This window comes from Molothrus ater, chromosome 1 (genome assembly GCF_012460135.2).
Source record: "Molothrus ater isolate BHLD 08-10-18 breed brown headed cowbird chromosome 1, BPBGC_Mater_1.1, whole genome shotgun sequence".
Lineage (NCBI taxonomy): Eukaryota > Metazoa > Chordata > Aves > Passeriformes > Icteridae > Molothrus > Molothrus ater.
In genome coordinates this window covers 110,607,465-110,632,657 of record NC_050478.2, presented here as the reverse complement: position 1 = coordinate 110,632,657, position 25,193 = coordinate 110,607,465, and the positions used below count along the sequence as shown (strand labels likewise).

Sequence of the window (25,193 nt, the reverse complement as noted above, 5' to 3'; positions counted from 1 at the left end):
TGTTTTTTAGTCACAGAATCAGTGAGTTACTGTAGAACACAGAGATCACTGCCACATGTTTCTAACCAGGACTGGGTCCTGAGCTACTTTGCAAAGAGAGTTGAATCCATGATGGTTGACCCTGCAGTTCAGCCATGCTGGGCACTGGTGCACACAACCACTAACACACTGAAAACTGCTCGTGGAAATGGTTACACACCACTGGGGAGCCACACACACTGAGCATTACATGCACAAACCATCCACTTGCTTGTGCTGGCAGAGGGCACACGTATGTAATTCTGTATTTACTACCACCACTGCAAGATGATAGCATCTCATTCTGACTACACTTACATCCCACTGAGAGGTCAAGGCAGGAGATGGTATTATATCTGTGCTTTTCTACAGGAAGGCAAGATTTATTCTGAGGCATTCAGTTCTTTGAGTTTTACCACTGTCTTATGAAAAAGAAAAAACCAAATCCACAAAAACCCACAAAATTGTCCACTGCAATGAATACAGACTTTGAATAAATGCAGGACCTTGACTCCAACAGGAAGGTGAAACCCAAAAATGTGTCAGTAGGATCATTCTCTTTTGAGGAGCACTATAAAGACATGAACTTAAAATAGACATAGCATCGGCTCTTATCTCGTGCTCACTTACTCTCTGACAACCAGAAACCAGGGTGACTTAAAAACCTAGCACTTACTGCTCTTTGGTTGCCATAATTTTATTAGTCTGGTCATGTGGCAGTCACAGGTGTGAGACACAACCTGGTATCCAGGTAAAAGTTATGGAAACAGCTCCATAGCTAATGACACTGTTAAACCACAGAATCTGTGCCTTTACCCCCATTATTAAAATACTTCTACATCCAAAATACAAGGAGAGAAGCAGAGGTACAGCGTTCAGAACTGAACAGCAAGTTACAAAACTTCAAACACAACAGAGTATATTGAAAGCCTACTAGCACCAAATTTGCGATGCTGCTTATATACCTGAACCTAAGGTGAACCTCTCCTTTTAACATCTGGGTCACCAGTAACTACCAAGGATTACCAGACCTCACTGCTTCCCACCCTTGTTTAAAGTACTACTAAAGTACTACTAAAACATCAACCATGCTGGGAAGTGGATCCAGCGATTGAGTACCCGATTCGGCGGTCGCCAGCAGTATTTCACTTTGGGTGGTAGCTGGTTTCTAGCATGGAAGCGTAGAACAAGCCAGTTTGGCTGCAACGATCGAGATTTTCACCGCCCAACACCAAAGTTTGCCAAGGAGCCGGCGAACGCACAGGTAAAGGCAGTCGCTGCTGCGCTGCGGGGCGCCGTCCTTTCGTCACTTTTACCTCAGCCGGCTGCAAGAGGCGACAGCGGGCGAGCAGGGACAGCCCACCGGGTCCCCAGGTGGTCTCCAGGGACCCCGGGACCCGCTGCACGGAGCGGCTGGGTGGGCGACAGGGAGCGAGTGCCGTGCCGCATGCCAGTGCACACTCGCACGCCAGGAGCGCCCCAGCGGCGCCTGGGGACAGGCGGGAGCGCCGTGCGACCCCACGGGGGGCGGCCTCGGGAGGGTGGGGGACAAGGGGGGCTGCCCCCCGCCCTGCCCACCCTCCGGAGGCCGCCCCCCACCTCCTGACCACGGTGCCATGGGGAACCCCCGGCGCCCCCCGCCCCGCACAGGCACACGGCAACAGGCGGCGGCGCCCCCCGCCCAGCACCTCGCACCCGCTGCCCCGCTCGGGATCGCTACCTCGGCAAGGCTCCGTGCGCTCCCGCCGCCGCCTGCTCCCGCCGCCGCCGGGGCGGATCAGCTGATATTTACCTGTGAGGTAATGCACGCTCCGTAAGGTCACCGTGCACCCGCCGCCGGCACACGGTGCCAGGCAGGAGGAGGGACGCGCCGGGAGGAGCGGGAATTGCTCCTGCTCCGCCGCCGCCGCGCACGGCGCCGGAGCGGGGCGGCCGCGCCGCGCAGAGGCAGAGGCGGCCGCTGCCGCTGCAGCTCCTGGCACATGCTGCAGGTGTCAGCGCAGGAGCTGCCCCGCCGCCCGCCCGCCGCGCCCGCCCCGCCGCGATGCGCAGCCGCGCCCGCCGCACCGCGCCGGCGCCGCGATGGTGCGCCGGCGCCCTTCGCCGGCTGAAGCCGCCGCGAAGCCGCTGCCCGGCCCCGGCGCTCCCCTCGGGAGACGCTCCCCCGCCAGCACCGGCGGAGAGGGGGCGGTGGGAGGGATGACGTAGTGGGGCGTGGGGCCGGGGCGAGGCCGGGCGGCGGGGCCGGGAGCCCCCTCCAGGTCCCCCGAGAGCGCGGCCTCGCCAAGGGGGTGCGGGTGGGACCCCCCCATCCCTATCGGAGCGGCGGGCGGGCCGGGGGAGCGGCGGGGCGAGCGGGGGCAAAGAGATGATGTCATCCCCTTTTCCAGGGGAGGGCGGGGCCTGTCCGCGGGAGGAGGTGGGCGCGACGCCGCGGCTCCCTCAGGATCGGGCGCGGAGGGGGATGCGCACGGTGCCAGCCTCTCACGGCGCCGAACCCGCGCGTCCCAACCGGAGCTGCCCCGGGCCGGGCCAGGCTGAGTGGGCTCCGTGCCCGCGTGGGGGGCGATCGCTCCGTGCCGCAGCAGCGGGTTGTGGGGCAGGCACCGGGGAAGGCACCCCGCCCCGGGCGGGAGTCCCCGCTGTGGATCCCAACCCCGGCCAGGAGTCCCCAGCATGGGTCCCAACCCCGGGCAGGGGTCCCGGCAGTCCCCGTTGTGGGTCCCAGCCCCGGGCGGGGGGTCCTCGGGAGTCCCCGCTGTGGGTCCCAGCCCCAGGCGGGGGCCCCGGGGATCCCCGTTGTGGGTCCCGCCCCCGGCGGGGGTCCCCTGTAGACCCCGCAAGCCCGGCCGGCGCTCCCGCTGCAGGGCGCAGAGCGGAGCGCAACTTCGGCAGCGGCACGGCCGGCCGGGACTATCGGGGGAAGAGCCCTTGGTGCAGCCCTGCCCCGGGCGCCGCCGTGTCCTGCCGGTGCCGGTGGCGGGGCACACGCTCGGCTCCAGCGCGGCTCGCCGCTGGGAGCAGAGGTTGGTGAGTGGGTGGGTGTGCGGGAGCTTCCGAGCGCATCGGAGAGCCCGGCTGCGGGAGTGACGAGCAGCAAAGGCTTCTGCTCATCCTGCGGTTCTCAAAATGTGCGCAGGAGGTTTGCTGGAGAAACCGAATGGTCTCCAGCGCTCGGTTTCTGTGACCCACTTATTTTTCCCTAACTGGTCAGATAAGCCGTAGGGATTAACCATGTAGGCTTAACACACAGGTACCTGAGAGGAAAATTCAGCACCTTTCAGAGTAGCAGCCTCAGGTTTCCTTTCATCTTCAACTATCAGCACCTTTAAATAAGACACAACTATCTGCATTAGAAATGCAATGCATAGTCTTTAAAGCAACAGCATTTGGAAGTTGGGTGGGGTTTTTCATCTTCAGTTTTCACAGATTTTCCCAATCACTTAACAAAAACGGCAATATGTATAACTCTTTAGCTGCAAACTTAAAATCTTGAGCTGGGATAATGTTTAAGGGTCTAAATGCTTTTAATCACATGATGTCAGGAAGGCTGAAGGCTTTTGGGATACTTCTACATCAGTCCTGTATTGGGCCTGATGCTTTGTCCAATCTGAAAGCAATATGAAGAGACTGCATTTCTGACTGAAAAAAAACAAAAACCCAAGCAAACAAGAAAATGAAAAGGGGAAGGCTTGATCATACTGGAGGCTCAAGCCTGCCTGGTTAGATAGCTAGGACATTACACTACCCTCCTTCATGCAAACATTAAGCATAGTAATCCTCATTTAAAAAGTCTTAAGAGAAAGGCACAGGCAATGCTGGATTCTCACTCTGATACCACTTTCTGGATACTGGCCTCATCACACCGCTGGAGCAGTGGGAAGGAGAGGTGAGAAAAGGATGGAAATGTGATTCAGGCAGAGTTGGTACCACAGAGAGTGGCCTGCTGGTCCCCCCTGGCTTGGTGAGACACACTGGGAACATAGGAGGGATGGAGTGCATAAGAGGTGACACAACAGGTGACATAAGGTATGAGGTCATGGAGCACACTGAGGTTGAAATGGGAGCTCTGAATGAGATGTGATTGGTGAGGGAAAGCCAGCAGGGAAGTCTGTGTCTGCAGATTGTATCAGTTATGAAAGCTGATTATTATTATCACAATATAACAGAAAAACACAGAGGAAGGGCAGCACCACAGAAGATTAAATGAATGAGCCTGCAACCAGGGATTTTGTCCCTGTAATGATGAGGTAAGGGAAGACTTGTGTTCCAGTAGGGACATTCAAGTGTCAGTAACCTTACTGAAAAGGATGAGTGACATGTAAAACAGATCAGACCACAGGAGAACCTGTCCTTAAAATCTCTGTTTACAGCTCACAGGAGAATATACTGGAGACCTTGATGCTCAGTAGGGAGTCCAGTGAAGACATTAACAGGACTGAGGAGAGCTCTCTAGGCTGCTAACTGGGAGAGCTGTTATAAATTACAGCTTTGAGGCTTTGTCAGGGAGTGTTGCTTCATTTATTGAAATTATGGGCTAAATTAATCACTGTTTTAACATAGTGCTAAATTATTTGCACTTATAGGCAGTTTTGTCACAATAAATCTTAATCTTTCATTCTCTGGAACATGCCCTTCCGAGGCTGAGTGAGCAATGGACTCCCCACTCCACGAGTCACAGACCTGACTGGGATGGACTGTGCATGGACTGTGCAAAACAAATGTTTTCAAGGGGGATTGAGACTACAGTTAGCAAGCTGCTTTTCAGCAAACTGTTGTCACATGGGAGGCAGAATTCCCATAGAAAAATGCTTTCATTCCTGTCAAAGCACCACAGGAACTAGATGTAAGGAGTTGATGATGCTCTAAGTGTGGGTAGCAGTTTTGAGACAGACAAGTGTACCTGCCTGACAGAGCTACTACCACGTCAGGAAGGTTATTTTGTTTAGGGTGCATGGTAAATCAGCATATTCTAAGTGAAGCTTTCCTTGAATGTCCAGTTTGCAGGAGCAAAAAATGTTTCTGGGTTTGCTTGAAATTTATGAAAACTAAATTAAAAACAAACCAAAAGGGGAAGTCTGCAAAGTGGAAATCCTGCTTTTTGAACAGTTTGTACCACACTGATGGTACAAATTGAAATGCAGGGTTGTTAAGGAGCAGTCTGAGTGCTTCCTGCAACTTTGAGATGTATTTTAGCCCTCTGTCCCCTGCAGAGAGACATTGGCCTGTATCTATGAGAGCAGGCTGCTTTCTGCAATCAAACACCTGAAAACTCGGTCCTCACCCTACATTCCCCTGCCCCCCATTAAATTTTGTACCTGCAAAGCAGCACACTCCATGTACTGAGCCTTTATAAATACCCTGGGGGGCCATTTCTCTAGAAAACTCTTCCTTATGCCCTTTTCTATAGATGCATTTGGATTATCTCACAAACTACTCTCATGTTTATTAGCTTCACCTGGGCTTGTCATCAACACTAGTCAAGTACAAACATTAATCAAATTAGAGGTTCAATCCAGCCAGGCATAAGGTCAAGCTTCTAATTACAAGGTTGGAAAATGGGAATGACTGGAAGTAATTTAAACTTAACTTCTAATTCTAGAGCAAATTTAACAACAGTTTCTTTTCTGGTTGCCCTATTATCTTTCACCTTGAGTTTTTAAGATGTCTCATCCATAAAAAAAAACAGAAGTCTAATTTGCACCTCTGCCGTGTGGCTTGTCTTGTTCCCTTCCAGCCCAAGGCAAGTGTCTCGGGTATGGCTAGCTGTCATTCTGTTTGAAGTACAAAACAGTTCCTGCATTCCTAAACCTTTTTTTTGTCACAACTTCTAAGCAAGCTCTCCTATCACGCATTGACCAGCCCTTCTTTCCAGCCACCAATCCATGAAGGAGTTTCCAAAGCTTTTACTGTCTTTCCTACAATTTGCATTTAGTACCATTAAAAAACCATGAGATCTCTAACAGTCCTCTCAGGTTTTCCATGCTCAGCTGATTTCTTCTTGGATAATAGAAATTACTTTCTAACAATAAAGATGACAGACATGATAATGACATATTTTGACCAAGCAGTACTCCCACCATTCAGTGCCAGATTCTGGGGTTCCTAATTTCACATCCCCCCACTGCTGAAGAATGAGAGATCACACCTCCTACATCCAAAAGTGTGATGGGAGCAGGAATCACACTAGACAGTGCTGATCTTAATGTCAGCGTTAACAAATCTAATCTGTCCCCAGTTCATCTATCACTGTGCCAGCTAGGCATCGTTTTGTATGATTAAGTACCTGTGAAATCAAATAGTAAACTGAATTTGTTCCATTGGGTACATTATCTGAACTGGACCTTTGGATACATCATCATTAGTATGATCTTTGACTCGTCAGAAATGCCAGAATACAGATAATAATGGTAAAAATACTGACACTGCGCATTAGTGGCTTCCTTGACTCATTACAGCCAGAGAATAAAGTCCATACTTCACTCTGGAAAAGTGCAGTGCTTAACAGTGAGATGTCACAAGGAAGAAGTTGGATTTCTGCTACGTAGAAATGAAAGATTTTAGCAGGCAGAGAACTACAAAACACTTTCTGCACTGTCTTACTGTAATTTTTTTCATTAATAATTTTATTTATGCACTCCTTGGAAGAAGGAAACTGAGTTGACTGTTTAGCACCAGATTATGGGTTTAATTGGGCTTTCTTAATCACCTGGAAGTTAGAGTTGTGATTAAGTCTGTTGCTAAATTAGTAGCTTTGTTGTAGATGCGTGAGTTTTATTCAGAATGCGATGGCGGTTCCAGAGACATCACACTGTATTAGAAGTTGCCACAGACCTTTATTTGCTGGCAAAATGAGGAGAATATTCACATCTTCCACTTCTAAAGCACCTTCTGAGAGCATGACTTACTCTGCTCCAAGAGGAGTTCAGAATGTTTTCAGTGGTGTGACTGGCTGTTGCTCATGCTGGGGACGCCAGGAGACACCTGCCTTGCGTTGTTTTCATGCTGCCATGGTGTGACCGCTCATCAGCTGGGCTCCAATGGGCTCCCACCCTCACCCTGAGAGTCCAGCCCATCTGCCAGACTAAATAATGGGTCTGAAGGGAATCTGAAAGGAATACAACTGTGTGAAAGACTGACAAATGCATTCCACGGGAGGCTGTGAGGAAGCTGAGTGATTTCTCACCAAACAGTATTCTTTCCAACAATTGGATTTCAGGTTGTCTGAGAGGACAAAACTGCAAAGATCACCAGTGACAATAGTAAAATATTTAATTCCCTTTTAGGAATTAATATTAAATAAATTATACATTCTAGAGCTGGAAGTCATCTTTCAAGAGAGTGAAGACATTGTGCTAGACAATTATTGTCAGCCGGTATAAGCGAGTTTATGAGTGTTATTTGCATTAATGTAGTTGCTTGGTGCATTACTGTGCTGTTGTGTTCTATGTCCTGAAAATGCTAAAGTGTAACTTTAAAGAGTTGGGAAGCTGGCTATTGTAATGATACTGTGGAGCAATATACAGGCTTTTTACAGAGACTTCATTAGCACATTGCTGCAGTCTGTGCCAAGCAGCTAAATATTATGCAGTATTTTAAAAGGGAAGTGAATTTACATGTGTATCACCTAGACCTCTACACATACTGAGGGAAGTCAGTGGTTCACCTGTGATGCTGCTGCATGCAAGAATGTGGGATTGGGATTTGTCAACGGGTTTGAATTCCTAACCCACTCTGAGCTGACTGCCCTTGGCACAGCCCTTTCCTTTCTGTACCTCCACCTGCAACAGGAAAAGGTGGTGGTCCCTTGTAAATGCCTTAAGATCTACAAGGGAAAAATGGGAACTATCTTTGTGGTAAGCAGGTGTATCCATACCTGCCTAAAATAGTTACAAGACAGTTATTTATGGGAGCAGACAATTGAAACAATGGTAGCCCACACTTCAAACACAAGCACATGCAGAACGTGAATGTGAAGCTGTACGATCTTGAGAGGAAAACAAATCCATGAATTCATCTACATGTGGCTCTAAAGAAGCTAGAACAGCTTTTTCAGTTGTGTGCACACTATGTTGTGTGTCAGGGAGATGCTGTGTGAGTGAACAGCCTCCCTTCTGTCCTTGTGACTGCACTGTGTCCTGGCACTATGGGTTCACCTTGCAGAGTAAACAATTCTGGGATCACACAAAAGCAACTGCACAGAAAGGAACACAGGGACAAAGGCTGCCTGAATAGAAAGGATGCAGAAAGGCACAAAATGAGTCAGAGGGAACAAATTGTAATGACAAGTCTGAAAGGATGTTAGAAATGGAGGAAGGCCAAAGGAAGGTCTGCTGCTTCGTGGGGAACAAGAAAAAAGAGGAGGTGACACGAAGATTGACATGTTCAGTGGTTTCCAGTCACAAACAAGGCGGTACCCAGAAACTTAGCATGCTTCATTTTAACAGGTGTGTAGAAAAGTCCAAAATCAAGGACAGAAAACCTTTTAGACATTTAAGGAATGTAGAAGTCATCCACTGAGCTTCACACTGGCAAATTTAAAGCACTGTAGCAGTCTTAAAAGCACTGACAATGATCTTTGACAGCTGCTAGAAGAAAAATCTCAGTGGATAAATGTAGTACCTGTCATTAAAAAGGCGAAAATTAAGAAAATGGTGACTTTCAGGGGAGTCAAGCTAGGACTGTCACTAAGAAACATTTTTAAGCAAGTACACTTCGTTCCTAAACATGCAGAATACAGTGAGGCAACAAAGACTTTTGACAAATAAATCCAATTAAATAGGTCTAATCCCTTCTTTAGGACAAAGAGCCTAGTTCCATAGGCACCTACCCCTACTGCTGATGGTGACATGATGCCTCTGAGAGGCATGCAGGAGGGTGCCATGCTTTCCCCTTCTGTTTTGAGAAGTTTTTGCCCCTCAAAACACTTAATGTCTGCACAAGTTCATCCCTTTCTGTGGATGCTGGATTTACTGGACAAGTGCTAGAAAGATCCTGCATACTGTTGAATCCCTCCCTACCCTTTGGCTGTGTCTGGGGAAGGTGGTCAGTTAAAACCCTGCTATGTGTTGTTAGGAGGAGATCATCTGCTGCCTGCATAGGTAAGGCAGATTCAATCTACTGCAATCTAACTGCAAGGGTAGTTGCACAATCTAACTGCAAGGATGCTGCCAGGATAAACTGTGTACACTGGGCATCCCTGACCTAGCTGCTGCTATATGGCAAGCTCAGATGTGAGTAAGGCTTTTTCAAAGCTCTTGATGTAGTCCTGCATGACGTTGTTACATGCTGAACTGAAAAAAAGAGAAAAAAAAAATAGAAAAGAGGCCAGGCTAAAATCGTTCTGCAGTCTGGAAGGGGCATGAGTGGTTGAAATACCACTTGTTCAGAGTAATTATCAATGATTCACTGTCAAACCAGGAAAGCACTGTGAGTGAGGTCCACAAGGGTCTGTCTGGGGTCAGTTTTACTCAGTGCCTTCATTAATGACTTGGATGGGAGTAATGATTTGTATGGAGGGTAAAATTTGTGGATGACATTGAGATGGAAGGCTTTGTGAGCACTTTGGCGAACAGGATTAGAATTTAAAACAATCTTGCTACACTGGTGAAATGCTCTGAAATCAATAAATCAAATTCAATAAAGAATGCAAAGGACTCCTCTTAGGGGGGAGAAGTCAAATGCAGAGGTGTGAAATGGAGAATAGCTGGCCAGGCAGTGGTACTGGAGCCAAGGCTCTGGGTCCTGCAGTCAGTCATGAACTGAGGATGAGTCAACAGTATAATGCTGCTGGAAAAACATTCGCCCCCATAATGACTTCACTGTCCCATGAGCTGAACAAATGTAATTCTGGTGAATATAAGGATAATTACTCCGTGCTACTCAGCACTAATTATTCAGGTTGTGTGCCCAGTTTGGAATACTATAAGAAAATAATCTAAAGCAAAATTAGCTAAAGAAGAGGAAGAGGAGTGATTATATTTATTTCATCTAAAAAAAAGAAAAATAAGAGATGACCTGGTAGCATTCTTCACCTGTGTAAAAGATTTGCAGAGAAACATCAAGTCGTCTCCATGCCAACAAAAAGATGAAAATTCATTTGCAGCAAGAGAGATGTATGTTAGATCATCATTTTCTCAGTATATCTCAGGATTTGAAGAGGTTTCTTAAAGAATTCCCATTCTCAAAGTTTTAGAAGAACAAGACAGGCAAACTTCATTCATGAATGTGCTACAGAATTGATTCTTCCTCAGTGGAGATAGGACATTTATGTTTCTTCCAACCTTATGTATCTGTGATTTGCATCTAACACCTTAAATTGCTAGAGACAACATAATTCTTAATTGCCTAATGCTGCAATTCAGTATAAAACTGTGTAGTCAATACACAAAAGTGTGAATCAATTAAATTCTGAACTCTTGCATGATGGTGTACAGAACCAAAAAGTTGATATACCATAATATTTTGTTATGGCACAGCTCCTTCCACTAAAGGGCTCAGTCCTAAGAATCTCCATAAAAGTCTTTGTATAATTATCTTACCTTTACTCTGGAGAAAAGAAAAAGCTCCTCACATCGGTATAAAATTGAAGGATTTCGCTTCTTTTTGAATTACAGACGTGCACAGCACAGAAACATTTCTTAACCTGGTGATGTGTGTCATTGGCTTTTCACTTGTAGGTGTGGACTGTGTCCACCTAAACGCAAACCTCGATCCGGTTCCAGGTGGGAAGGGGGGCGCTGTGGGAGCTGCTGCTGCACAGAGCAGTGTGTGCCAGCTGCTGCCCGGCTGCACCCCTCCCGCACAGCCAGGGGCCCCGGGGTGCAGGGGCAGCTCGCCCTGCTGTGCCCTGCTGTGCCCTGCTCTGCTCGGGCTGCAGCAGCTGAGGATCTGACCTGCAGCCTCTCTGCAGTACTGTTGTGCAGCTCTGATAATAGCATCATGAAAGGACCCAATTTATTTTTGCTGTGTACGCTCTGTTCTAGCATTTTGCCTCCTCTTCTATTCCCAGAATCCTTGATTTGAGAGTACAGGAAATGCTGTAAAAGCGAGCAAGATGTCATGAAATGCTGCTTATTCATTCTCTGGTTGGTTTCTCTTTTTTCCTATTACTAGCTCTTTGGGCATTGGAGACCAGGTGAGTGTACCAAGAGACATTTGGGGGCTCTGGAGACTGCTGCAGAAATTTGAGATTCCCAGTTGGTTATGCAGAGTATTGGGCTAGGAAAAAGTCTGTCAGGTCTTCAGCAAGAAGCCTTCTTCTTACCCTAAGTTTAATTTTTACCCTTTATCCTTGAGGGTAAATAAAGGAAATGAGAGAAAGGCTTTAATTTAGGGACAGAACCAGAGAGCTGCAAGGTAAGTTCTCCTCTGAGATAGTCTGGGCCATGGCTAGGTGCCTGGCTGAGGGGTCAGTCTAGGGTTAGGGTTAGGGGTTTAGGTTTCAGGTTCAGTCAGGGAAAAACACAGAATGACCTCCTGCTATAGGGGAAGCTGGTCAGAGGCTGGGCCAGTTTGAGTTGGAATTCAGGTTAGAGCAAGATGAGGAGGAGCAGAGTGATAGTGGGTATGGGGCTGGCAGGTAGCTACCAAAGGAGGCTGAGGCCTGCAGGAGGAATTCTCTCATGAGGAATTTATTGTCTGGGGCACAGCTAATCTTGACCCTGAGGTACTCTGGGAGGGCTGTGGCTGGCCTTTGGGACAGGAGGTGTAGCAGAACCCAGCTGCTTTGGACAAAGCTGACTGGGAAAAAGTAGTAATTTGAGGGTGGCTGGAAAGAGCCCAGAGCTCAGGCTTGAGTTTTTCTGGGCCACATGGAGCAAGGTTGAGACTGGGGTAAGGTGTCATCATCAGGGCTTTGTCAAGCAGGACCAGCCAGTCCCTTCTGAGCAGAATTCTGTGGTTAGCTCCACAGGATACTCTGCAGAAACCTGGGCTTTGCTCTACACCCTTTCTGTAAGCCTGACTACAGAAGCTGGCAGAGCGAGCTGTGAGGACATGAACAAAAAACACAAACAAGGTGCTGGTCCTTTTGGAGCCCAGATCTCATCATGGCTTCCACTCCTCATTCCCCCACAGCAAACCACTCTAACCCATTCTGTAGCCTGAGGGTGGTACCCTAGGGCTGCCTTCAGCTCTGCCTCTTCAGTCTCCCTCTTCCCTTCATTCACCTTGACCTGCTTCCTTACTGTAGTCTCATAAGTCAGCTCTGGCTAAGTGCAGGTGGTAAGGGCTAAGTGCTGGTCTAGATGTGCTTATCCAGTCTTCTGATAGCCCTGCCAGCCCTTATGTCCACCACAATCATATGGTTCATAAGAAAGAAATCATCTGATCTTCAGCTCTGTAAGAGAAAGAGAACAGCAGCAAGGTGTGGGAGTCTAGCAGCAAGAACTCTTTGGCTTTGGAGAGCAGTTGGCTCAGTCACTGAACAAAGTGGATTTAATTTTATGAAGAGATTGCTTTTGGTGGAGACACAGAACAGCTCACTGGGGGAAGGACTGGATAGTTCCATCTGCTCTGGGAAGTGGTCAGAGTATTCCCCAGCCAATGCTAGTGCTAGGTGTGCATTATAGTGGAAAGGAGCTCTATTTTCTCTAACAAATTGCATTAAGATTACAACAGAATGGGGTGAATGTTCAGTATCTCACAAAGCTAAGGTCAGCTGAAGTGCACAGCATTTTATATTTCCTCTTGTGAGAACAGAGACAGAAACAGTAAAGTGGAGGTGCAGGGGTTGAGTAGCATTAATGTCTGTCAGCAGAAGGAACAAGCTGGTTAACAAGGAGGTTAACACCTAATCACACAGGAGCTGGTTAGTCTTATTACCCCAGAGAATATCCCCCCCAGCCTCTGCAGCTTTGGCTGAGAGCAGCAATCTCCTCCTTCGTGCTGAGGGACACTGAGTCCACACCTCCTGGCTGCAGAGGAGAACTGGTCTCTGGGTGCACCTCAAAAGGCAACTTTTTAATGTATAATGCTGTTGACTTTAGTCATAATACAGACAATAGAGACTCCATCATCTTGCTGTTCATGAAAGAAAAGAAATAGGATTCCTTCACTTCCCTGATTTATGGAGGAAATGGGAAAACCCTGATTTATTAAAAGAGAGTAAGTATTTCTCCAAAATAAAGAACTGTAGAACTTCACTCAGCCAAGCATTTCTCAAGCTACAAGAACACAAAAATGTAGGAAGAGAGTATAAATCAAATAAATTATTTTTTCTATCTCTTCTGTAGCTATATCTGTATCTTCCATCTGCAGGACTCTCTTCTTCAGCTATTCACTTTGCAGAACAGATACATTTGAAAAGCTGGCTAAATTGAGAAATGTTACACTTCTGTTTAAAAAATTCTTATAAAGTCCCTACTTTTTGAATTACCCAGCAACCAGATCAAACATTTAATGTAAATTGCACTTGTTTTGTGGTACTCTGTACTAGTCCAGTAACAAATTATGGTGAATATAATTCTTTTTCTTTTGTTCTATGGAGAAGAATTTCCCCCTAAAGACAGTTTTTGCTCAGATTGTAATTTGGGCCAGAAATTTGTGTAACATTCAACTGCCAGTAATAGACCACTTTTCTGATAATTGAACAGAAATAACAAAGTGCAAAATCAAGTCACACAATAATTGCACTTTACTGAATTAGCGAAAACTAATTAAAAAGCATATTTGATAGTAGGAAAGCAGGGTGAGGAGAAAATACACAAACTGTTGATTCCTTGATAGCAGCACTTTAACCTTTTTGTATCTTCTGGCAAGCAGAGAGGAGATCTGTGATTGATAGAAGAGAGGTTCCTGCTGGGTTCTTTTCTCCCACTCTCCCCTTTTTATTTTTTACAGATCAACATATTTACTTCCATTCCTTTTTTTCCCTTTCTTTTCAAATTACATTTTTATTTCCAGTGTAATCACACGTGAAAATTTGGACTTTGTCCCAATGCACTCTCCTTGAAATGTGTCACCTTGAACCTCTTCATCCAGGGCCAACTCTCGACTCTCCCTTGCTAGATTGCCATTATCTCCATTGTTATCAGGCAAAGATGGGGTGGGATTCTTCTGTTTTCTGAAGTTTCCTAACACCACAGTGATGAGGAGTTGGCAACACATGTGTAGATGTGAGAGGTTTATGTAAGATATCAATAGTTTCTAGGCAGTTAAAAGTGGTAGCTGTGTACCCAGATTTCATCTGGGTGTTTGTGCATTAGTGAAATCATTTACAGGAAAACCTTCCTTGGGATTGTCCTAGCACCTGTTCTGGCCACGTAATAGTGTTAGAAGCAGGTCCCAAATTACAATTAGAAAATAATGTCAGCAAAAGAACTTGGGAAATAGCAGTAATAGAAAGAAAAAACATATGTAAGACAAAAAACTGTCCACCAACGTGCTCATTTCAGAAACAATTAAAAATACATTTAATTTTGCCCTCAAGTATTCAAAGGACTAAACCATAATTGTTCAGTGCATTGTTTACAGTGAGGAGAAGTGGAGAGAAATCAAGGGGAAACCCCATTTGGTGGTAAGGGAGTGTGTAGCTGTGAGTAAACTGTGCTGACCTTCTTCTAGCTAGAGCAGGATTCATGTTCCTGAACAATTTTGGGACAGATTAAATAGGTGAGGCTGTGTACTACAGGGACTGTTGTCTCTTGTGTGGAGAAGACACCGTGGACACTTTACACAAAAGGAGAAAGATATCTTCAGATACTGAGATAATCATGTGTTCCCTACCTTCAGATATGTTGATTCCCCAAGCCATGAGTTCAGACATGACTGGTAACAAGTTTTGTAGCAATGCCATGATCTGTGGTGTGTCAGCTAGGAGACACTGTCACCCATGAGAATTCTGCTGTTTCCAGTCCCAGTGATGATATGAAAGTAAGTCCCAGGGGTTTCAGCTGCTATTAAAGCCTGTTTGCTAAAAGTTATAAAACATCCTGATATTTTCACATCCCATGGAGACATAGTGCTTGAGATACCAGAATTGTGGTACATAGTTTGGCCTCTCCTGGAAGAATGTTGTTACCACCAGCAGTGGCACTATGTTATTTACAAAGCCTGCTTATTTGTGAGCTTCTGCATTATTCACAGACCCATGGCAGCCTAGTCCAGTGGCAGTGAGTCATAGAGGACACACATTTTGTGTTTCATAGTGAAAGTGTGGACAACCTGGAGCTGGGCAGCTTCTGTGGTGCATCAGCTGAACTGCTCTGAAGGAGGGAGATTATACACAACAGGGTAAGACTTCACAGTTCATCAGTTTATTAGTCAAGCAGATGGATTTTAAAGGCTTGAGGACTAATTGTCTTAAGTTTTGATTCCAAGAGAAATCATGTGAGGCCCTAGGTGCTTAGCAACTGAGAATTGAAGTGGCACAGCTGGAGGATGAAAGGCGCTGAAGTAGGACAGCTCACGGATGGCTTCAGATTTGTTCTACAAGTTTGGAAGGGATAACTTGGTTTGCACAGACTGCATGCCAGATCAGGTATTTACTGTTCTCTTAAGCACTGGTACTGGATGAGGAATAACTTAGAGAAGCAGTATGAGGTGTCATCAGTGTGAATGATGTGTTGGGTGCTCCAGCTAACTGGGCAGAAATGTAATTTCCTCCCTGATACCGATCGGCTTCCTTTTCTCATGTGCTGTAGTGGCCCAATATTAATAACACAGCACCAGAGCCATACAGGACAGGAAAAAGATTGAGTAACCTTAACAAATGGGTACACAACCCACCAGAAATCACAACAGAATTTGGGTATAGTAGTTTCAATGCTCCGACGTGATAAAATATAGTAGTTCAATGCTCGACTTTGTGTCTTAGCTGATCAATTGACATAGATTATATATATTGTATACGTATATATATATATATATATATATATATATAACAGTCACATATTATATATGTGACTTAATATATGTTATATAATGTTTAATATTATTATGTATTTATTATAATTATTTCAGCTTCGTTTAGCCTTTTCACTGTTACCACTTCTAGAACAATAGGGATAATGGTATCTTAAGAAAACAAGTAAACTTCTCCGTGTTTGACAAACTGAGATGTCTGTTGAAATAAGAGTCCTTTTCAAATCCATCACATCTCTAAACATGAGGTGGTGGCTGATAACATGCTTACAAAAAGCCTTTTTAAGTTGTCTGGCAGATCTAGCCCCAACTTGTTCAAATATAAGAAAGCAAATGGGCTGCAAAGAAAACCCACTCAAAAAATTTCCTAGCAGGAGCTTTGGTTTACTACCCAGTGTGAGTTAAAATTAGGTAATAGGAAAAGCAAAGAAATAACAGGCTTTAATAATGTTAGGCTTAAGTTAGTATTAGTCCACTTCTTACTGGAATCACAAAACCTTAGCACAGGTTACTTGGATAAGTTGAGCTACATGGGAACATAGATTTCAGAATGTTGTTTAGGTCACATTGTTCTGTAATCTCTCTCTAAAAAATTATAACTCTCAGAGTCTTCTACAGGCTGACAAATGTAAGGTACTTTTTAAAGGATCAGAACTCAAATAGGCTAACAAAAACTGATTTAAAGACTGACCTGCTTAAATATCATGGTTAATTCTTGAGTACAGGTAGTTTGCATTTAGCATTCATGCAAAGTATACCCTTCCTTACCACCTCCAGAGCTTTTATAACTAAATAAACTCTGCTGACTTAAATCATGAATATCCAAGAGTGACAGACTTGGCAGGAAACGCAGACCTCACGGAAAGCTGTGAGAATCTTCTTGTGCATGCACAGCTTTTCAGGGATTTGTCCAGTTTATGCATTAATGCACTCTATCATTTTGGTCATGCTTGCTTGCTCCCACACTCCTCCTCCCCTAAATGAAGACAGTGTGCTTCTACTGCTGCATCTTTCAGAGACTGCAGGATTTGCAGGCGGAGCTGAGCCGCACTCTCTTTGCAGATGACTTTCTTCACCTGGACACCACTGCTTGTGTGTTGGAAGTTCCCACCTGAGAGCAGGGCTAGCAAAGGGGCTCCTCAGACACATCTAGGCAAAGGCATCTGTGTGCAGCTGGTTTGAAACTGGACTGTGCTAATCTTGGAGAATTTACACTAAAAGAGGTTGAGCAGTGCTCACTTATGTGACTGCACCTGGTGAAGAGCTGGATGGGACCCTTGTGCCAGTGGGTGGTTACACATAGGGAGCCACAGGAGCATCTTCAGGTGACAAAGCTGGGGCCAGAAAAGTGCCATTGCCAGTGTTCTCAGCCTAGGGGTAGTGACATGGTGTCTGTGTACTCACCTCCATGTAAAAGTACGTGCTTAAATCAATTTCAATTCGCTCTTCTTCAGTGTACTGAGCCTTCCTATCAGCTATTCCTTTAAAACTGTAAGAGCAGTAAACAGCTGCAAAAGGTTTGTACCACATTCACCAGATTAACCACTTTGTTTTCTTTAAAGTAAAGCAGCAGCTATTATGTTGCCTTGATTTAAGGCAGCAAAATCGAGCCCTTGGGTAAACCTGGGGGTTTGAGTACTTTGAGTAACAGGCAGAAATACCTGGTGGTTTGCTGAGTTGGCATTATTGCATGAAGGTATATATGAGCAGGGCACCTGAGTGACATGGACACAACAATACAGAGGTAAGAAACTTTAGCCATGTACTTTGGGCTTTTAGCAGAACAGCTCAGATAATACCAGCAGAGAGATGGATTCCAGAAATTCTTCCTCCATGTGGCCTGCTTTTCTATCCCAAACAGCCTCTTTGGGCAATACTGGACAAGTTTTTAAGTACTCTGGAGTGATTAATCCCACCAAATGTTGACTGTCTGGCACTTAAACCCAGCAAAGATTTTTAGCAAACAGTTGCCATTTTGATAGAGAACAAAATGCAGCTATCAACCATCTACTGAGATATAAGAAGAAATAACAAAACCATTATTCACTTTATTCACACAGAAGAATATTTAGAAGCTCCCCCAGTATAATTTGATGGCTCCTTTGTACCCCTTTTTCCTGCAGTAGGATCTGTCTTTTAAGACTGGAATAGATTTGCTGTCCTAGATAAAAACCTCTGGCTCATGTCTTCCTAATAAACAAGTTTAGTACAATACAAACCTTGTCTTTGTGCAGTCCTGACACCTATATAGAGGATAGCTTTCCTAATGGATGTCTTTTTCTAATGTAGTTGTCTCAACAATCTTATACTGTATGATGATAATAAAAGGGATTCGATGGCCTCAAGCTTCATTGGTGACTATCTGACAAGGGAAAATTTTGGAATTAAAAAAACTCCACAGGTTAGTTTCACACTCAGGATTTCTACACATGAGAGACTTTCCATCAAAATGAGATGCTTCTCTTTAACTGCTTCACATTATCTGCTCTGGAATAAGTAGAGATAAAGAAGCACTGAACTTTTATCTTGCTGTAAGTCATTGTTTTCTTGTAGTGGTGGTTTCTTTAAAAGTACTCCCTCAGTGCTGTGAGCTAGAATTTCATGTTCCTTGGGACTGATGGGGACAGGGACATTTTGGGATTATGTCACTGGAATTAGAAGCATATTTTGTTATTGGTCACTGTAAATCTAAATTTTCTGTATCCTTTAACAGAAGTGTAAAAGTATCATGATTTGTCTTTTGCCACGAGAGCTGATTGCTCTCTGCCTGTGGATTTGTGTCTCAGGACCAAAAACTGATTGATGTGGATAGATACAGGACATAATTCTCCCAGGTACCCTCTTGCTGCACAGCAGCAAGGAATAGGGTTTATCTCCACTGGAGTTTGCCAAATCAAAGGTCTGTAAGGAACCTCAAAGTTCATTTGAGTTATCCCACTACCCCCAGGTTCAACTGTCCTATTTCAGTCTTGACTCAAGCCTTCTAGAGACCTGCACTAGGAAGAATCCCCTAGCAGCAGAGTAAGAAAGCAAAAAGTAAGAACTGGCACTCATCTCTGAAAAACTTTATGTTGGGTATGGCTCTTTCCAAGACCATAGGGGATGGTCTTGGAAATGGGAGTGCAAGAATAGAAGTACTTCTGTGGTAGATTAAGTCAAAGGTCTGGCATGCTCAACACTGTGTATATAAGATGCTGAAATCGAGCACATGTGTTGAAAAAGGCCTCATAGGGAATTTCTCCCCCAATGGAGACAGTATGCAGACTATCTTTTTTAATTACATCAATAGATCTATTTTTTATTAACTTTGAAAACTGCTTAACTTTTTTTCACCTGCAGAATATCCTTTGCAATTAAGGTTCATCATTCAATATGAATGGAAAAAAACCCCTTTCCTGTTCTTTATTGGAACTTAAAGCTCAGAAGACCTCTGACAATTGAATTGGGGAAAATAGTGAAAGACTATTCCCTGCTCACCTTTCACAAACCATTTGGAAGCTGAAAGTTTCCATAGAATTTAGTCTGCCATCATATGGGAGCCACTCTATGCATTTATTGTTCTGACAGCTTTCTTCTTCCTTCCTGTGCTCTTTGTGAAAGTGAGTGATCAGAATTATGTGCTATAGTCAGGATGGGAATGCATGATAGATTTTTACAACTGTATGACCTCTTTTACTGTTATTTTCCTCTGCTCCCTTTCTGACAATGCTTAATATGTAATTCAGTCTTTTTGAACATGAAAAATTGCTCCAAATCCACCTTCCTGTGTGGAAATAGCCAATTTATGTCTCATCACTATGTATATATAGTTCATATAATCAGTGTTACATTGAAGCAGTGTACCAGCTTCACATTCTATGTATTTGCACTGTTTCATGAGCTGTTTTGTCACCAATTAAAATACAAGAAGAATCCTTGTTGGATGTCTTTACAGTCAGCCTTACTCCAAACACATTGCTCTGCAGACATTGCAATCTCGCTCTCTACCCTTTTGCTTCATTACTTTTAAACATCTGGTACAGCACCAGCCCTAGCACAGATTTCCACAGTAGTATCTTGTAACCAATCTCTGTTGCAAAACCTGGCCATGTCTTCCTGTTTTTTATTCCCACCTTTTAACTGATGTGTGTGTAAGAAAGTTCATTAGGGCACCTCCTTTCTTCTCAGGAGGCTTAGCTTCTTTGAGAAGCTTGCTGAAAACTTTGGCAATCAAAGTATATTATATCAAATAAATCACTCTTTTTTTTTTTTACATGCTCACTGACTTTTAAAAAGGCCCTAATAAACTGGTATCTCAAAAATTCCATTTATAATAAGCACCTCAATCTTTCCCCAGTGGGTAATACTTTGGCTTTATTTCTGTTAAATGTATTCATCATCCTCGTTCCTATTGCTTTGCCTTGTACAGGCAGAGGAGGGCATTTGGAGAATTGAGATGACCAGTGATGGCTGAATGGCTTCAGACTGTCAAAGGCTATTTTTCTAGATGTAAGGACATGGGAAACTCAGAGTGTTCAAAAGTTTGGCAATGTGAAGGAAACCTTTCTTTGGACACAAAAATCCCAACCCTGTGTCACCATTATTGAAGAATCTACAGCAGGACTGTAGGTTTCCTCCTTAAGAATTTTAATCTAGTGCCCTGCCACTCAGGGTTGCTCAACAGAGGTTTGAAGACTTCCAGGACACGCTGAACAGCCCACAGGATGCTCTCCTGAACAGAAGTTGCCAGCAGCACACAATCTGAGATGCCTGGCACAGCTGCCACAAAGAGAGAACAGGTTTTTTAAATACTGTTTGAAAATTTTAAGTTGCAAAGCTTTTGTTTTGCATGCTCTGTGTATACGTGTGAGTGTTAAAATGGGATAGTGCACACCAGCCCGCCAGGTGCAAGAGGCTCTGCTTGGTGGATCAGAGGGATCATTCTGCAGCCTGTGGGTGCTTTCAGGAATGTTGATAATTGTTCACCTGTAGCACAGAGTGGATGATCTACATAAGAGCTTCCACCGGCAGGCCCAGAAAGGTTTTCTGTGCATTGTCCAGATTTTTTCCTTCAGTAAGATTTTACTCTTCTAATTCAAACTGCACACTCAGTATGAATGCTTCACCTTTCAGAATTGCTTGTTTTCATTTTTTATGTTGTGAATTTTAGGAACGACTGATGAGAAGATGCCTAATCAGTAAACAAGATGTAGCTTCACTAAGTAGACAAAATAAGGTTCTGTTTTCCTTGATGTACATCAAAAACATATCACCAAAGGTACATACACACATTTTTGAGACTATTTTGTACTATAAAAAGAGGAAAGTTAAGGCTTAGGGTCTTGGTGAGTAGCCTTTCATGTTGGGGATCTCCATGTATTGAAGGTCTGTATCTGATTCATGGCACCTTTGGGAGTAGTTTGGTCTCTGTCACACTGAGGCAAAGAGATGGCAAAGCTTTGAGTGGCTATTTTCACAGTAATAATAATAGCAATAACCTACTGATAATGCCCCTGTGTTGTCACACTCTCTCCATAGCCACTAATTGCCCTACTTGTTCTGGCCAGACTGTGCTCTGTTATCTTGTAGGTGTTTTCTGGCAGCTGCCAGGTCAGATTGAAACTCTCTTTCTCTCTTTAAGCACTTCCAAACTTTTCTCTCTTTGCTGTTATGACTTTGACTTCCACTTGTCCTTCATCTTCTCTAGTCTGAGAAACATTCCATGTATCAGAGGGTTGTAGACTCCCAGGAGATCCTTGAACTTTATTTCACCTTTTACTTTTCAGTTCACGTAAAACTGTGAAATGGTTAAGCCTGATGCTTCGAAGGGATGTTACAGATGCTGAATTGGCAAAACTAAAAAGGGTGGTTCATGGGTTTCAGGTTTGTTTCTTGTTATTTTGTTGGTGGTGGTGGTGTTTTGTTGTTGTTGTTGTTTTTGTTTTGTTTTGTTCATCCCCATCAATGGTGCTGTTCATAATATTGGGCAATTTTGGAGATATGACTTTGTCTGGATTCTCTCTAAAGGTTTCTTACCTCAGATAGTCTTCTCTGACCCCTGAAACATGCTGGGACTCTGGCATGGGTGAGAAACTCCACAGCAGCCCTTGCTCTTTGGTGTGCCACTCTGGCTGTTCTGCACTCAGGAATAATCATGGGAGGTCTGTGCTTTGCACTTGCACAAGTGCATTTCTTGCTTCTCTTTTGGAACACGACCACCACACAGAACTTTAAAATGCACTGGTGAAGGCAAAAACACTTGGGCTTCTGTTCATGTAGGAAGGGAAAGGGAAACAAAATCCACTTTTGGCTGTTGTCAAATAAAAGAAAACAATTTTAAACCAAAAAAATTTATAAATTTGGGACAAGGAAGAAAGCTACTAAAAACTTAGCTTCCCCCCCCATTGCTATCACTGAACTAATGGATGAAAAAGAAAGAAAATGAATAATGTTAAATTCATAATCAGAATTAACAGGATGATGCAAAAAGCTAGCACTAATTTTTGGCATTAATACCTTCCTCATCAAATCATACATTAGATAATCATACATGGGTTGTTCTTGATAACCTTAAATTTTAGTTAAGAAATCTAAAAAACAATTTAATATTATGAGGACCAGAATAAGTGGTGTGGGGAACTAGGTCAATGTTGGAAAGGAGAAGCCAGCTGAGTGGCAAACACACATGTGATGGGATAGGCATTTGGGGCTTTTTTTGGACAGGGAAGTAGGACCAAGCTGGGGGCTTGCTTGACTGTGGTCAAGAAACATTTTGAAGACTTGGAGGGAAGCAGTAACATGAGGATGGCAAAGGGCTGGGGAGAAACAAAACTCCCAGCTGGGCTGCTGGTGACCTGAATGCTCAGGCAGCAGAGATGCAGGGCTGAGTGCCCAGGTTCGTGTTAGCACAAAGCATGTCACTGTTCTGGGAGACAGAGAATTCCTGTTTGGGCTCTTGGAGGGCATCACAGTCTCCTTCATGTCCTAAGCTCTCTCCATGTCACTGCCAGAGTAGATTGTCAGGAAACTCTGTAGCCTGGCCAGGTGCTAAGAATTACTGATCTTGTCTGTGTTGTTTTTAAAGGTCTTTGAATCACCCTGTAAATCTCATTAAATGTTCAGCTTCAGAACTACTTTCTGTTTTCTACTCCATCATTTCCAGTAAGTCAAAGGGTTCAAGTCTGGAAGATGGGTCATCAGAAGAGATAAGGCAGGTAAAACACCCTTATGGGCTAGCAAGGCAAAGAGTCAAGGACTTAAGAATGCACAAAGGGAGAAGAGATGAGCATAAATAAGATCATCTAAGTGCTAGTGTGTTAGAGTGGGATAAACAGAGCAGCCAGAAAGCAAGGAGCATGAAAACACTCTAGTCACAGTCTTTTCTCTCTGTGCATGTGCATCACTGCCCAGTGGGTATCAAGCTCTCTAAAATAAGGGCTATACAAACCTATTCAAATATCTAGAAATGTAAACCCAACCTGGTTAACTATATTGTAAACTCAGAGTTAATTCATCCTGATGCATGTGCCTATTTGTTTTTACATTACTGAAATGAAAGAAAATCCAGTGTTAAGCAAGTAACCAAGGAAAGGATTTAGGGAGTGACAGATGATGTCTAAAGTCAGAAACAGTGGCTGAAGAGCCTAGAGGCCATTCCTTTGCTGCTGTGGACTGGCATCGCTCCATTGCTTCTAATGCTGTTAGCTAAGCATCAGTTTTTGCACAACAAAAGAAAAAGGGTATTTATGGACTCAGGATAAAGTAAGAGCTGTGGTTTATTCATGCTGGTAGCTTCCCTGCTAACATAGTTGATATGCATTTTTGCTTAGCCCACTAAGATGCACTTATTACCTTTAAATGTATGCTTAATATGCAGAATAACAATACCTGCAACATTGGAGGGGAGTGATAAGAGTCCCCCGGTCTGCAGGATTAAGAGGCTGAATGCTCCAGCCAACACACAACAGCCATTGCTCATGTTGTTCTAGGAAGTTTGCATTATTGCAAGTCCCTTTTGCACTGGGTTCATTCCATTGGGAATTAGCAGACTAGAAAGGGTGCAGCAGCAGCAGTACATTACACTAACCCACAGATTCTGAGTCAGTATCACTTAAGCAAGGTAGGACATTGGAGTTTGCAGTATTGATGACAAAAGCTTGAGGCATCCAGTGCCAATACAAACCATCCTGCTCTTTACTGACAGCTGCTTTTCATTATTTCCAGAGAAGCATTTCCAAGACACAAGATTTGTAGCTTGCTGCTACATGCCTTCTACACACAGTGCTTAAGAGATAATCCCCAATGCACTGTAGTATATGAAGCAATAAATGTCTGCTGAGATTAATAGAGTGAGCAAAGCTGAAGCATTTAATCAATCTGCAAAAAGTACTCATTGCCAGAATACTGCAGGCAAGAGAATTTGTTCTTCATGTACAACAAACCTTAAGAGGGAGCAGCAAAATTTCTACTCACCAGTGAGCACTTGAACTGCTGAACTGCCCTCTTTCTCAACAGGACACCTCAGTGTGGGGTGGAGATGAAGGGACCAGCTACAGTCATAACCAAGCAGGGAACAGGTACAGATTTAGACCTGACTGAGGAAACCTTGGCCAATGGTTCCTATGCTTTACATTGAACTTATATTGTCCTTTATCTTTGTGCCATGGTACCCCTATTTAAGACACAAGACTATTAGAGCCTCTTCCTGATATGAGAAAGAGCAGAATCCAAGGAGACTTAGGATTTTATTGATCCAGCCCAACTTGGATACAATTTATAGCAGCTGCCAGGCTGCTGCAATTTACATCAGTGCTTTAAAGTCCTTAACTGTGTGTCAGCAGGGATTACTGGAATGAGGTTTCCTGTGACAGACCTTGGTGGACAGCTCACAGCATCCAGGTGGTAAGGAGCTCCTGTTCAATAGGGAGCTCCTGTATGAACACAGAGCCTGTGCATGCCTTACCAGCACAGAGGTCAGTGCTCAGGATTTCTAACTTCAAAAGTTGTCCATAGGCCTCCAGTTTCCCTTACAAACACATCCAGCTGCCTCAGAGGCACTTCCACTTGCCTCAGAGGGCATCACATTCCTCTTCCTGGCCTCAGACACCAGAACAATCCATAGAGTTCAGCAAGTCCCTCTCAAAAGGAATTCATATTTCATGATGAGAGAAAAAAATGCAAGCCCTGATGGGGCGGAAGAAGATGGAAATGCCATTCCATGCACTTCCCATCTTCACTGACATGTTCAACTGTACCCTTACAGCACATGTTTATTTGTACTTCCCAATATCTGATCAAATGAGGAGCTAGAATTTTCACTGCAAACCCAGTTA

At 44.3% G+C, this 25,193-nt stretch overlaps 1 protein-coding gene across 4 annotated transcripts in view; it reads right to left on the bottom strand.

Moving 5' to 3' along the window:
• The window catches only part of DTNA (dystrobrevin alpha), a 223,983-nt gene extending 222,010 nt beyond the window's left edge, over positions 1-1,973 (bottom strand). For 2 of the 4 annotated variants that reach the window (XM_054517651.1, XM_054517660.1), the window contains exon 1: positions 1,811-1,973. The gene's annotated coding sequence lies outside the window, so the exon portion shown is untranslated. Of the gene's footprint in view, positions 1-1,738; positions 1,770-1,810 lie in introns of those variants that run through there. The other 2 variants (XM_054517664.1, XM_054517661.1) reach the window with 2 other exon arrangements.
• Positions 1,974-25,193: the final 23,220 nt, after the last annotated feature.